Consider the following 15789-nt stretch of genomic DNA (forward strand, 5'->3'; position numbering starts at 1 on the left):
TTTATCACATCCCCTATCATGCACCAGCCTCCGGGAATATCGAGCAGTACAATGGACTGTTAAAGACTACACGGAAGGCAATGGTGTGGTGGTTCCGCTCGAGTGGGCAGCCGAACTCCACCACAACCGCTCTCTCACTCCCCCTCCTCAAAGAGGAATGGGGAGAAAATACGATGAAAAGGGCTCAAAGGTTGAGATAAGGACAAGGAGATCACAGAGAAATTATTGTGATGGGCAAAACAGATTCGGCATAGGGAGACGGTAAGATTTACAAGCCAGTCAGTCTCACCTCTGTTATAAATGAGGTCTGAATGCAAACTGAATTTTATAATATTTATAAAACAAATATTTCTAAAAGGTATAAAAGCTATAAAAGGTATAAAAGGCAAGTAAACAGTGCTGGGTGTGCGGGGAGTCTATGCTCCACCAACACGCACACATGAACATCAAACATTCTAAATACATGTATACAGAACATTACTTTACATAATAACCCGAGTATGCCTATACATACATACAATCAGGATAGGTAACAAACAATCCTTTAAGTTCCATAACTTAACAGTCTCCATTTTCTATTCCTTTTGAACAATATGTCTTGCTTTAAGTTGTCAAGCAACTCGGTCTTCAGGCCTTATGTATCCCGTTCTTCCCATATCGAAGCAAAGCATATCCATCTCCTTGTGAAGGCCAATAGGCCTGGGTCAAAAGGCACATCCAGGTCACCAGGGGGCGTAACAGCAAAAGCCTTCGATGGCTGTAGTAGCAGAGGGGCTGATGGCATAGCAGTCGGATCAGTAAAGGAGCCCGCAGCTCCCTCACTGTCTGGCAAATCACACGTTTCTGACCGTGGTCCCACATGGCTCTTTAAGGCCTCAGAGATTGCTCGCCAGGTGCCGAGCAATCCCACTGCAACCTTGCCGTTTTTAGTTGCAGAGTCCCACACCTTGACCTCAATTTGGTCCCATATTTCAGGCTCATAAACTGTCCAGTTGTTAATAAGGAGAATAAGCTGTAAGGTTACCAGGACAGTCTTTGTTCCTAAGGACGTATGATTCCCCATAATGCGCAACTGCTTACCAGCGAGAGGCAGTTGTGTGCACAGGTCCACTTCTCTCAGCTCGAGCTTCTCTCCAGCTCCAGTGCACCTGTTTCCAGTGACTTTCTGTACGAGCTTCTCTGAGCAGTTTGCTGAGTTTGGCTGAACCTATCTTCATGAGGCAATCAAAGTGCCTGTTCCCGTCCTGGTCTCCATTCTGACAGCCTGTTCCTCTTCACTTCTTTTTCCTGCTTCTTTATTGATGTAACTTCATCATGCTGCCTTCTTTTTTTTTTCTTCTTCTGCTTTCTTGAGGGCAGGCTCCCCTCTTATACCCTTCTCCCCACAGCAGTTCTTTTCAAAACAACTTTTCATTGGTCAAACAACTTTGAATGTAACAACAACAGCAAACACCCAGAAACTTCCATGCCTTAAGGCTGGAGAACAAGAGAACCAGCTGGAGAACAAGAAACTGGAGACTGCATGGAGTCTCCTGAATCACCCTTCTTTGTTCCCTCTAAACTCTTTTATATTCCTGATGGCCTCATCGTTAAGAGTCTAATGTTATCTCAACCACGGGGTTTTCCAACCCCCATGGCCACATTCCCAAATCTCCCCCTTCTTTATTAATATCAACCATTTTCTTGACATGAATTACCACTCCATATATAACACCTCTGTCCCTGGAAAGGTATTGGAGCAGCTTGTTCTGGATGCCGTCTCCAAGCAATTGGAAGAGAAGAAAGTTATGAGGAGTAGTCAGCATGGATTCACCAAGGGGAAGTCGTGCTCAACCAACCTTGTTGCCTTCTATGATGGCATCACCAGCTGGGTAGATGGGGGGAGAGCAGTGGATGTCATCTACCTTGACTTCAGCAAGGCTTTCGATACTGTCTCCCATGACATCCTACTAGCAAAGCTGAGAAAGTGTGGGATAGAGGAGTGGACGGCAAGGTGGGTTGAGAACTGGCTGACTGGTCGAGCTCAGAGGGTGGTGATCGGAGGAGCAGAGTCTGGCTGGAGGCCTGTGACTAGCGGTGTTCCCCAGGGGTCCCTGCTGGGTCTGGTCTTGTTCAACATCTTCATTGACGACCTTGATGAGGGAATAGTGTCTGCCCTCAGCAAGTACACCGATGACACAAAGCTGGGAGGAGTGGCTGACACGCCAGAAGGCTGTGCTGCCATTCAGCGAGACCTGGACTGGCTGGAGAGATGGGCAGGAAGAAACCAAATGAGGTTTAACAAGAGCAAGTATAGAGTCCTGCACCTGGGAAGGAACAACCACATGTATCAGTACAGGCTGGGGGATGACCTGCTGGATGGGAGCTCTGAGAAGAAGGACCTGGGGGTCCTGGTGGACGACAGGTTGACCATGAGCCAGCAGTGTGCCTTTGTGGCCAAGAGGGCTAATGGGATCCTGGTGTGCATTAAAAGAAGCGTGGCCAGCACGTCAAGGGAGGTGATCCTCCCCCTCTACTCTGCCCTGGTCAGGCCTCACCTGGAGTACTGTGTCCAGTTCTGGGCTCCCCAGTACAAGAAAGACAGGGATCTCCTGGAAAGATTCCCGCGGAGGGCCACAAAGATGATACAGGGCCTGGAGCATCTTCCTTATGAGGAAAGGCTGAGAGACCTGGGTCTGTTCAGCCTGGAGAAGAGAAGACTGAGAGGGGATCTCCTCAGTGTATATAAATATCTGAGGGGTGGGGGACAGAAGGATGTAGCCAACCTCTTCTCAGTGCTTTGTGGGAATAGGACAAGGGGCAATGGCTGCAAGTTAGAACACAGGAAGTTCCACACTGACATGCGAAAGAACTTCTTCACGGTGAGGGTGACGGAGCATTGGAACAGGCTGCCCAAGGAGGTTGTGGAGTCTCCTTCTCTGGAGTTATTCAAGGCCTATCTGGACGCCTACCTGGGCAGCCTGCCCTGAGGAACCTGCTTTGGCAGGGGGGTTGGACCCAATGATCTTTTGAGGACCCTTCCAACCCCTACAGTTCTGTGATTCTGTGATTCTGTGATTTATTGCTTATTACTAACAAGCTAGAGAAGTGAGAAACAAAGGAAAGAAACGTAAAGCACCTTCCCCCCCCATCCACCCTCTTCCACCTCCTCCCCCCGAGCGGCGCAAGGGAACGGGAGAATGGGGGTTATGGTCAGTCTATAGAGCTTCTTCTCCTCCACTCCTTCTCGGTCACTCTCGTACCCTGTGCTGTGGGGTTCCACCCATGGGATGCAGTCCTTGATGAACTGATCAGGCGTGGGCTTCCCACAGGCAGCAGCTCTTCCAGAACTGCTCCAGATATGGGTCCATACCACGGGGTCCATCCCTCAGGAGAAAACTGCTCCAACCTGGCTCCCCCACGGGCAGCAGCTCCTGCCAGGTCACCTGCTCCTGCGTGGGCTCCTCTCCACGGGCTACAGGTCTGGCCCGGAATCTGCTCTGGCAGGGGTCTTCCACAGGCGGCATCCTCCATCGGTGCAGGGCCACCTGCTCCACCGTGGTCTCCTCCACAGGCTGCAGTGTGGAACCCTAATCCACCATGGTACTCCATGGGCTGCAGGGGGACAGCCTGCTTCACCATGGTCCTCACCACAGGCCGCAGGGGACTTCTGCTCCGGTGCCTGGAGCACCTCTCTCCCTCCTTCTTCACTGACCTTGGCACCTGCAAGGCTGTTCCTCACTCCTCTCACTCTCCCAGCTGCTGTATAGCACAGCGTTTTTTTTCCCCGTCTTAAATATGCTCTCACAGAGGGGCAAAACAGCATCGCTTATTGGCTCGGCTCTGGTCAGCAGTGGGGCCCTTACCAAACATGGGGCAGATTCTAGATCCTTCCCACAGAAGCCAACCCTATGGCCCCCTGCTACCAAAACCTTGCCACGTAAACCCACTAAAAATGTGTGCTGAGACATTCAAATACTGGGATACACATTTGGCAAAGGCCACCTGGTTAGTCAATACTAGGGGATCTGCCAACTGAGCCGCACCTGCCCAATCAAACCTGTTACGTACTCTAGAAGGGGACAAAGTCCCTGTAGTGTATGTAAGAAACATGCTGGGGAAGACAGTCTGGGCTATTTCTGCCTCAGGCAAAGGCAAACCCATTCGTGGGATTGCTTTTGCTCAGGGACCTGGATGCACTTCCAAAAGAAATGGGAGGTCTGATGTGTACCTCAAGGGGATTTAATATTGGCTGAGAATAGGAGAATAGCCCAGGAGTTGAATTATATTATGTTAATTATTATCAAATACTGTATGTCATCACTATCGTGATTGCTGTATGTCAATGTCCTATTAATGGTATCACAGTAACAGCCACACAGATAACGATGAATGAATTTTGATAGAATTGGACAAGCACAGTGGTATGACGGATTGTCACAAGTTGAAGCCTGTTCTGGTTCCAACATCACACACCATCTTTTCTGTCCTAAACAACTGCTGGGACAGATGGAGCTCGAAGTCAGTCACAGAGTACAGAAACTCAGTGGACATTTTATATACATATATATATGAAAAGTGGTGATTAATTGGAATGCATTAGGAAGTGTGGAACCTAAGCATGACATATATGGTATGGAATAAATGGTGGATATATGCCCTCGTTTCAGCTAGGACAGAGTTAATTTTCCTCCTAGTAGCTGGTAGGATGCTATGCTTTGGATTAGGATGAGAATAGTGTTGATACCACGCTGATGTTTTGATTGTTGCAGAACAGTGCTTACGCTAAGCCAAGCGCTTTTCAGCTTCTCACTGTCTTGCCAGTGGGCAGGCTAGGGGTGCAGGTGGATCTGGGAGAGACAGAGGGGACAGACCCAGGACAGCTGACCCAAACTGGCCAAAGGGGTATTCCATACTATCTGACATCATGCTGAACAATTAATTTGGTTTGGATGGCCGGGGTGGGACCAGAAACTCTGTGGAAAACTACAACTCCCAGCAGACAGCGCACGGCCAGGAAGGAGGCTGAGGGATGGAGCTTTTTGTAAGATGGTGATGGTACTAGCTTTCACTCTGTTCTGAGTGGCGTGTGTGGTAGGCAAGCACGCACTCACACACCCTTTGCCATCTCTACATTGTAGCTCTTGCTGTAGGCTGAGGCCACGGAGTTATGTTGAGAGGAAAGCTCAGGTCTCTGTGTCTTGATGCCAGACGGTTACTGGCAGGCGCGAGCGGAGCTATGTCGCTCGGGTTACCCCCAGATGCCACTCCCTTCCCTTCGGTAGGAGGAGACTGAGTCTGCTTTGGGCAGGAGCTGCTCGACTCTTCCTTGCTCGGCAGTGGCTGCGGCTTAGGTCTCCACGTCGGACAATCAGAGTTGGAATTCCTCAGGCTCTGAAGGGGACCCCGAGACTGAACTTGGGCTGCCTGTTGAGCTCTGTGGGGTGCTCAGCAAGGTAAGGCGCTTCTCCCATTCACCGCAGCCTATGTCTAGCAGCCTCTTGGCTCCTCTCTCTACATCGGGTTCCCGCCCTCCCATCCCCCATTAGAGGTCAGCTGGATGAGGGTTGTCAGCCCCATCCACTTCTCTCCTGCTGCTCTGAAGGATCAGGCCGGGGCTCCCATCTCCACCAACGAAGAGGCCTGGTGGGTACTCGAGCACGGGCACTCCGGCGGGAGGTGCTTTCACGGTCAAGGCAGCTGCCACCTGACCACGGGGAGCCTGCTGTAGAGCCGCTCCAGTGCCAACCGCCCACTCCCCCTCCCTCTCCCTCAGGTGGGGGTATTGGCATGTATTTGTCCCCGCTGGGCCGGGGGGCTCACTTACCTTCTCCCCGCCTTTGCCCAGGGTCTGGCGTCCTTACCCACCCCCGAAAGGTGGTGTGATGAAGCCCTTCCTAGTGCAGAGCCGCAGGAGTGGCTTCAGCCCCCTTCTTACTACTGCCTGTTGTGTTTTCTGTAGATCGTGATCCGTGAGGGCATGGCTAGGGGTGTGCAGGGAGGGTGTCTCCTCCGTTCATCAGGTTCCTAGCCGGGTGCGGGGCGCTGCTGGGCCCAGGGTTCCTAGCTTTGCTCCCGGGGAGCCCCTGAAAGTAGATGGTGGTGTGTGCGCACGTCGCTTCCCAGAAGTCGATATGGGAGTGGCACAGCTTTTAGTCCAAGTACCAAAACAGTGCGAAAAAACACCCCTGCAACAAGCGGTATGGGAAGTGGGGAGGAGAGGAAGGAGAACAGCACTAAAGTTTGTTTCCATTTTTTTTTTTTTAAATAACGTTTATTTTGTTCATTTATTACTGGAAATAAGGGGACTTGAAAAGTATGCATTGGGTAATTATATTTATAGGACAATTTTAAAGTTGTATATTTGATTACTAAGTTTGAAAGCAGAAATACTTTACAGAAACTATCTTCAGAATAATATTAAAATATCTCTAGAATTAAAGCACTATATTTTTGAATTTCTTTCTTGTCCTATGTGATAAGGCCAGACATCAGTGTAGAATGCACAGGTCATGGGATACTGAGATCATAAACTGGCCCTGGATGCTAAGAAAACAGTCATAATGAGGCCAATTTTCTGCTTTTTGTGAGGGACTCTGTGAACTCTTACCAGTCTGAAAATGTTTCTAAGCCTGGAGATAGGAATGGTTAGGAGCAAAGGAGGGCCTTGGCTCTTATCTGGGAGATCTTGTCATCTATAGTGGATGGGGGAGGGAGAAGATGACACAGACATGAGATGGTACAGCAGTTAAAATGTGATGTTTTGATTTAGTAGTGTAGTTTGATTTTGTTCTTTGTGAAGCTTTACTTTGATTAGATGATTCTAATAATTAGAAAATGTGCAATGTAATTGATTTTTATGTTGGTGAAATAAGTACTTTAAGAGTGGGTGCTGTTTCTTACTGGAGTAGCAGGTGAAACCATGTCTTCTTATGAAATTCTGTAGTATGGATATGTGCAAACTTCATATTTTTCTAGTTGATTATGCTGAGCATGGCTGATGCTGCCTTTGCTCTAAGAATACAGGGGATGTAATCTGAATAGTCAAATATGGTAGAACTTGTTGCAATGAATGTACGTGATGTATAACTTTACATTTTGCTAGTTGATGCCTCAATAATATGTGAGATGATTAAAATGCAATGGTAGCATACCAAACTTGTACTAAGCAAATAGTTTTAAAAACTTACTGTGTTTAATAAAACTGTAAATCATTAAAAATAGGCTGCAGTTCTCTGTATGCTTAGTAATGTTTCAGCTCTTTCATCCTTTCAGTAAAGAGATTTGAAGGAAATGGAGTAATTTGGTAAGAGGTGTATTAGAAGTACATTTTACTGGTTTCTAAATGTTTCAAAACTTTATACTTTTCACCACTATATTTCCTACTCACAATTTTAAGGTGGATACAAACAATGAACTTTGACATGGAAATGTCTGTCTTGATGCACAAGAATCCAGATGCTTTAATCAATGGTCTTTTGTCTGCTAAAACCTTTTTTTCTACCCAGTATACTTTAATGAGCCTTTAAATTTGTGTCATGTTCTGGTTTTAACAGGGCAGGCAGCTAAGCACCACACAGATGTTCACCCACTCCCTCCACAGTGGGATAGGGGAAAGAATTGGGAAAAAAGGTAAAACTCGTGGGTTGAAATAAAGACAGTTTAATAGAACAGAAAAGGAAGGGAAAATAATAATGACAATAAAAATATACAAAGCAAGTGATGCACAATACAATTGCTCGCCAATCCCCAAGCAGCAGCAGCCCTGATGTCTGTGTCCCTGTCCCCCTGCCAACTCCCCATGTTTTTTATTATTTTTTTCCTAGGAAGAAAATTAACTCTATCCCAGCTGAAACCAGGACAGTATCTACCACTTATTCCATACCATTTACATCACACTCAGGTCCTACACTTTCCAATACATCCCAGTTAATCAACACTACCTTTCCTGTCTTCTGATATATACACACAGATATAATTCCCTTAGTCTATGGGCCATCCTTCTAAAATGTATGAGTTTTAGTCCATGACTTTGGGCTCCATGTGTCATAACAATCCTTTAGGGCAGGAGAGATAATGAATTGTGTTCGATTGTTGCACGTTGAAGCCAGCTCTTATGTGGACTTTATAACAGGCCACAGACTCTACAGAGGTATACCTGCTGTGGCATGGACTTACCACACAGCTGCTTCGAGGTGTACCTGTGTCATGGTTTTCCCTGGTGCAGCCTCTTCCATTAGCCATGGTCCCTTCAGACACCTGCTGTGTTGTAGTCTTATTCACAGAGACTGCAAGGTGTACCTGCTGTGGCACAAACTTCTCCATGACCACAGATTCTTTGAGGTGTACTTGCTCCGGAGTGGGCTTATCGGTGCCCACAGATGCTTTGGGGGGAGTACGTTGTAGTTTAACCTGGCCGGAAGCTAAATGCCACACAGCCGTTCGCTCACCCTCCCCCCTCCCTCTCTGGGATGGGGGAGAGAATCAGGAAAATGAAGCCTGTGAGTTGAGATAAAGATGGTTTATTAGAACAGAAAAGAAAAATAATAATAGTAATGATAATAGTACTGCTAATAATAATGTGTACAAAACAAGTGATGCACAATGCAATTGCTTACCACCCGCTGACCGATGCCCAGCCTATCCCCAAGCTACCCACCCCTATGCATTGTTTAGCATGACATCAGATGATATGGAATACCCCTTTGGCCAGTTTGGGTCAGCTGTCCTAGGTCTGTCCCCTCCCAGCTCCTGCTGCACTCCCAGCCTGCCCACTGGCAGGACAGAGCAAGAAACTGAAAAGTCTTTGCCTTGGTGTAAGCACTGCTGTGCAACAATTAAAACATCAGCATGTCATAGCCCTACCAGCTACTAGGAGGAAAATTAACTCTATCCTAGCTGAAACCAGGACATATATCCACCCCTTATTCCATACCATTTATGTCAACTTCAGGTTATACCCTTTCCAATACATTCCAATTAATCATCATTTTCATCAGTGGTACATAGAATGTCCACTCAGTTTGCATAGTCCATGACTGACCTCAGGATCATCTGTCACAGCAGTCTTTCAGGGCAGAAGAGATGGTGTGTGGTGCTGGATCATCACACGTTGAAGCCTGTTCTCGTTCCATCACATCTCTGTACTTGTCTGTCGTGGTTTAACCTGGCCGGCAGCTAAACACCACGCAGCCGTTCGCTCACCCTCCCCCCTCCCTCTCTGGGACGGGGGAGAGAAATGGAAAGTGAAGCCCGTGAGTTGAGATAAAGACAGTTTAATAAGACAGGAAAATAATAATAACAAAAATAATAATAACAATAATAATGATACAATAGTGATAATACGAAAGTAATAATAGTATGTACAAACAAGTGATGCACAATGCAATTGCTCACCACTCGCTGACCGATGCCCAGCCTAACCCCGAGCAGTCCGGCCCCTTCCCCCCGGCTAGCCACCCCTATATATTGTTTAGCATGACGTCAGATGGTATGGAATACCCCTTTGGCTAGTTTGGGTCACCTGTCCTGGGTCTGTCCCCTCCCAGCTCTTACTGCACCCCCAGCCTGTCCGTTGGCAGGACAGAGCAAAAGGCTGAAATGTCCTTGGCTTAGTATAAGCACTGCTCTGCAACAATTAAAGCATCGGGGTGTTATCAGCACTCTTCTCATCCTAAGCCAAAACACAGCATTCCACCAGCTACTAGGAGGAAAATTAATTCTGTTCTAACTGAAACCAGGACATCTATCCACCCCTTATTCCATACCATTTATGTCATGCTCAGGTTACACTCTTTTCCATACATTCTAATTAGTCACCTATAGTAATCATGGTAGTGATAACATACAGTATAATATACTAATTAACATGGTACAATTCAGTTCATGGGCTATTCTCACCCAGTATTAAATCTCCTTGAGGTACACACCGGACCTCTCCGTTCTTTTGCATCACCCACCAAGTGTATCCAGGTCCCTGAGAGAAAACAATTCCACGAATAGGTTTGCCTTTTCCTGAGGCAGGAGTAGCCCAGACTGTTTTACCCAGCACATTTTTTACATGCACTACAGGAACTTTATCCCCATTTACATAGAATCATAGAATATCCTGAGTTGGAAGGGACCCTTAAGGATCATCAAGTCCAACTCTTGACACCGCACAGGTCTACCCAAAAGTTCAGACCATGTGACTAAGCGCACAGTCCAATCTCTTCTTAAATTCAGTCAGGCTCGGTGCAGTGACCACTTCCCTGGGGAGCCTGTTCCAGTGTGCAACCACTCTCTCTGTGAAGAACTTCCTCCTGATGTCAAGCCTAAACTTCCCCTGCTTCAGCTTAACCCCGTTCCCGCGGATCTTGTCGCTAGTGTTAATGGAGAAAAGGTCTCCTGCCTCTCGACACCCCCTTACGAGGAAGTTGTAGACTGCGATGAGGTCTCCCCTCAGCCTCCTCTTCTCCAGGCTGAACAGGCCCAGTGCCCTCAGCCGTTCCTCGTACATCTTCCCCTCCAGGCCTTTCACCATCTTCGTAGCCCTCCTCTGGACACTCTCCAACAGTTTCATGTCCTTTTTATACTGTGGTGCCCAGAACTGCACACAGTACTCAAGGTGAGGCCGCACCAGCGCAGAGTAGAGCGGGACAATCACCTCCCTCGACCTACTAGCGATGCCGTGCTTGATGCACCCCAGGATACGGTTGGCCCTCCTGGCTGCCAGGGCACACTGCCGGCTCATATTGAACTTGCTGTCTACCACGACCCCCAGATCCCTCTCTTCTAGGCTGCTCTCCAGCGTCTCATCGCCCAGTCTGTACGTGCAGCCAGGGTTTCCCCGTCCCAGGTGCAGGACCCGGCACTTGCTCTTATTGAACTTCATGCGGTTGGCGATCGCCCAGCTCTCCAACCTATCCAGATCCCTCTGCAAGGCCTTTCCACCCTCATTTGAGTCCACAACTCCTCCAAGTTTGGTGTCATCAGCAAACTTGCTCAAAATACCTTCTATTCCTACATCCAGATCGTTTATAAAAATATTGAAAAGTACCGGCCCTAAAATGGAGCCTTGAGGGACCCCACTGGTGACCGCCCGCCAGCCTGACGCAGCGCCATTCACCATAACCCTTTGGGCCCTGCCCGTTAGCCAATTGCTCACCCATCGTATGATGTTTTTATTTAGCTGTATGCTGGACATTTTGTCCAGTAGGATCCTATGGGAAACCGTGTCAAAAGCCTTGCTGAAGTCCAAAAAAATCACATCAGCTGTTTTCCCTTGGTCCACCATACGGGTGATCTTATCATAAAAGGAAATCAGGTTAGTTAGGCAGGACCTGCCCTTCACAAACCCATGCTGGCTGGGACCAATGACTGCTTTGTCCCCCAGGTGCGCCTCAATAAGTTCGAGAACCATCTTCTCCATGATTTTACCAGGCACTGACGTGAGACTGACAGGCCTGTAATTGCTAGGGTCTTCTTTCTGACCCTTCTTGAAAATCGGCACAACATTTGCCAGTTTCCAGTCTACCGGGACCTCTCCAGACTCCCAGGATCGTTGAAAAATAATTGAGAGAGGTTCCGCGATGACGTCCGCCAGCTCTTTCAGCACCCGGGGATGAATCCCATCCGGACCCATGGACTTGTAGGGATCCAGGTGGAGTAGCAAATCCCGCACACGTTCAGGGTCGGTTGGGAGTTTGTCCTCCCCACCGTCCCGGTCCTCCAGCTCAGGGCATCCGGGGTCCCAAAGCCCATCATCGGCATTGAAGACAGAGGCAAAGAAGGCATTAAGCGTCTCTGCTTTGCCTATGTCATCGTCTGTGAGAAGACCTTCCCTATCAAGGAGCGGCCCTATGTATTCTTTAGTTCTCCTTTTTCCATTCACATATCTAAAAAACCCCTTTTTATTTTCTCTCACAGACACAGCCAGTACATTTACAGTACGTAACAGGTTTGATTGGGCAGGTCCAGCTCGGTTGGTAGATCCCCTAGTATTGACTAACCAGGTGGCCTTTGCCAAATGCGTATCCCAGTTTTTGAACGTCCCAGCGCCCATTGCTTTCAAGGTAGTCTTTAACAGGCCATTGTATCGTTCAACTTTCCTGGAGGCTGGTGCATGATAGGGGATGTGATACACCCATTCAATACCATGTTCTTTGGCCCAAGTGTCTATAAGGTTGTTTCGGAAGTGAGTCACATTGTCTGACTCTATTCTTTCTGGGGTGCCATGTCGCCATAGGACTTGCTTTTCAAGGCCCAGGATGGTGTTCCGGGCGGTGGCATGAGGCACCGGATATGTTTCCAGCCATCCGTTGGTTGCTTCCACCATTGTAAGTACGTGGCGCTTGCCATTGCGAGTTTGAGGGAGTGTGATGTAATCAATCTGCCAGGCCTCTCCATATTTATATTTCAGCCACCGTCCTCCATACCAAAGAGGCTTTGACCGTTTGGCTTGCTTGATTGCAGCACATGTTTCACAGTCATGAATAACCTGTGCTATAGTGTCCATGGTCAGGTCCACCCCTCGATCACGAGCTCATTTGTATGAAGTGATAAGCAACACAACAGCGAACACAGACACTAATGTGCTATATAACTCAATTTGGAAAACAGGCACAGCAGACTTGAGTTCAGAAAAATCATCATTTTGATTAGTAAATATTAAACTGATGTAATGCTTATGAGAATCTTGTTTTAACACACTCTAGTCAGATCTGTCGTTATCTCAACCCTTAGTGCCCCATGTTGGGCGCCAAAAGGACTGTCGTGGTTTAACCCGGCCAGCAACTAAACACCACGCAGCTGTTCGCTCACCCCCCCCCCTCCCTCTCTGGGATGGGGGACAGAAAGGAGAAAACTGAAGCCTGTGGGTTGAGATAGAAACAGTTTATTAGGACAGAAAATAAAATAATAATAATAATAATAATAATAATAATATGTACAAAACAAGTGATGCACAATACAATTGCTCACTACCCACTGACAGATGCCCAGCCTATCCTCGAGCAGCTGGCCCCCCAGTCCCGGCTAGCCACCCCTATATATTGTTTAGCATGATTTCGGATGGTTTGGAATACCCCTTTGGCCAGTTTGGGTCATGTTGAAGAATTTTTGAAACAGCAAGGAGGCCATGACTTGCTGCAGCTGAGCAAACCAAGCTACCAGGATGACTACGAGGAGTTGCCATGATGATGTTCCCTTATTGCCCGACTGAAACGCTATCCGCCCCTGCTAAATTTGCTATAAGAGTCAGGCTATTTGGGTAATAGAGAGAGCATGATCTAACCATATTGGTGTATATCATGACTTTGGCCATCCTTCCTGCAACAAATGGTGCCCGAACACTGTGAAACGCAGAGAGATGCGGAGGGATGCGGAACACTGACGAGATGAGACGTGGGACATCAGAGATTGAGCCGGAGTTCAAAACTTCTACAGGAGATCAGAGGCATCAGTGAAGACGGGAGACGAGCAGCGCTGTGAGGCAAGTTGGCACACAGTAGAGGGGTGAGGATCACGACCCTGCAGCTCGTCCATGGTAACCATGGAGGAGGAAGCAGCTATCCAGCTTCTCTCTAGTATTCTCTCTAAGAGAGGTGTATCTTGCAATGTAAAGAAGATAAAGGACTTGGTGCATTGGGCCCAGAAGGAGGGCTTTCTGAAGGAAATCCCAATAATGTTTAGCCCAGAAGAGTGGCGGGAGGTAGAAGATTGCTTATGGGATAAAGCCATCTCAAGTGGAAAGCTGGATAAAGAAGAAAGTGGGACGTGGGGGACAGTGATTAATGCGCTGTGCTGTATGAAAGCCGAGCAGCAGGTGGTGATGGCGACTGCGCAAGCTCTCGCAGTACCACCTGGGACCGACAGAACGCCTGGTGCAAAACCTAAGACCTCAGGAATGTGGCCGGTACAATTCTTATCGTCGGCTCCCACACCCACCCCGGTTCGGGGTATGACCTCTTCAATAAAGGAATCAGCGGCAGAAATAACTATGGGACTGTTGGAGCAGAGTGCTGATGGGGAGTGGGGATTGCTCTCCCCACCCCCCGCACCGGAAAATCTTGACAAAGCTGCGCTGCCAGCATCCGCGCTGCTGCCAGGCAGCAATAAATCCACTTGGGATGCTTTGCCAATGAGAGGTGCAGCAGCAGCTTCTGAGAATCGACCTTCGGTGGAGGATCCGTTCCAAGAATTATTAGAAAAGTTGGAGTACTTAAAAATTATGGATTCAGAGGAGCGTCCTATCTCATTATCCGTGGCTACAACAACATCACCACCAATGAGGGACAGGTGGTCTGGTGTGATACGCGATGCCATCATAGAAGGACAGTGGCACACTGCATCTTTGGCCTGTCCTATTATTGTCGACCCTGCTCAAGGCACCAGGTCGTGGCAGCCACATGATTGGAAGCTTTTACAATGAGCTCGAAAAATGATTACCGACTACGGTTTGCAATCTGAGGCAGCTCGACAGATAGTTCAGTGGATTTTCCAGACAGACCTAATGTGTCCACTTTGCCAAAACTTGGCACGCTTATTGTTAAGTCCTTCACAATTGTTATTGTTTGAAAGGGAATGGTTGCAGTTACCACAGGGGAAAGCGGGTCGACCGCGGCATCCAGGGGACCCTCTGTATGGGGTTACTGCAGAGATGTTAACAGGGATGGGTCCTTATCTCAACACCCAGATTCAGTTGCAGTTCCCTGCGACTATCCACCAAACAGCTGCACAGCTCGCACTAAGGGCTCTTCTTAGTCTCCCAGGGGTAAAGAAAGCACCTCCATTCGCATCAGTACAACAGGCCGCTGGGGAACCATATGCTAAATTTATCGATTGGTTGTGGGCAGCAATTGCTGATCATCCTGATCTAACAGCGGAGTCTAAAAGCAGTATGTTTAAAATGTTTGTGTTTGATAATGCAAACCCAAACACTCAAAACATCTTAGTTACACTGCCGAGAACCGCACTGGTAGAGGATACGTTGGAAAGGGTAGAGAGAGATGATCAGTCCAGGCAAGCAGCTGTGGTGACACAGGCTGTAAAGGACTGCCAGAGATTTGCTTTTACGGTACCCTCCATTAACAAACAGGCCCTGGCAAAGCGCTATGAATGGCTAGTGCTTCCACAGGGTATGAAGAATTCCCCTACATTATGTCAATTATATGTGGCCTGGGCATTAGAACCAATTCGGACGGCATGGTGTGATGTAATTATTTACCATTATATGGATGACATTCTGTTTTGTAGGCCAGAATGCTTCCAGGATTGAGATTTAAAGTTTATTCAGAATACGCTGGAAGCAAAAGGGTTGAAGGTAGCCCCAAAGAAAGTTCAACGGAAACAGCCATGGCTATACTTAGGATGGAAAATATCAGACTCTACCATTCGTCCACAGAAAGCTGATATATCTACGGTGTTACATAATTTGACAGATGTACAAACGTTCCTGGGTAATATTCAGTGGGTTCAGCACATTGTAGGGATTACTAATGACGACTTAGCTATATTATTACCTTTATTGCAAGGAAGAAGTGCAGAGCAGGAGGTTAAATTAAACAATGAGCAATGGCAGGCTCCTTCACAAATAGTTTCTAAGGTTGCAGCTGGCGCTGCTTGCAGACATATATCAGAAGTTGCACTCTCCTTACTAGTTAGCAATCGTGTCTCATCCATTTGCGGTGCTTGGTCAGTGGCAAAAAGAAAAGGGGGAGAGTAAGGGGCAACGAAGACAGAAACGGTATCAGGAGGATGCCACTGACACTAACAGCACTGGTAATAGGAATAGCACAAGTGAAACAGGAGATAGCAAGAGCGGAATGATAG

At 47.8% G+C, this 15789-nt stretch overlaps 1 long non-coding RNA gene across 1 annotated transcript in view; it reads left to right on the forward strand.

The window, feature by feature from the left end:
* Positions 1–5245: 5245 nt before the first annotated feature.
* Positions 5246–15789, forward strand: part of LOC119714297 (uncharacterized) — a 124278-nt gene continuing 113734 nt past the window's right edge. Inside the window, exon 1 of the long non-coding RNA XR_005261375.2 lies at positions 5246–5435. This is a non-coding gene — a long non-coding RNA (uncharacterized lncRNA). The remainder of the gene's footprint in view (positions 5436–15789) is intronic.

The sequence above is a fragment of the Anas platyrhynchos genome, chromosome W (assembly GCF_047663525.1).
Source record: "Anas platyrhynchos isolate ZD024472 breed Pekin duck chromosome W, IASCAAS_PekinDuck_T2T, whole genome shotgun sequence".
NCBI lineage: Eukaryota > Metazoa > Chordata > Aves > Anseriformes > Anatidae > Anas > Anas platyrhynchos.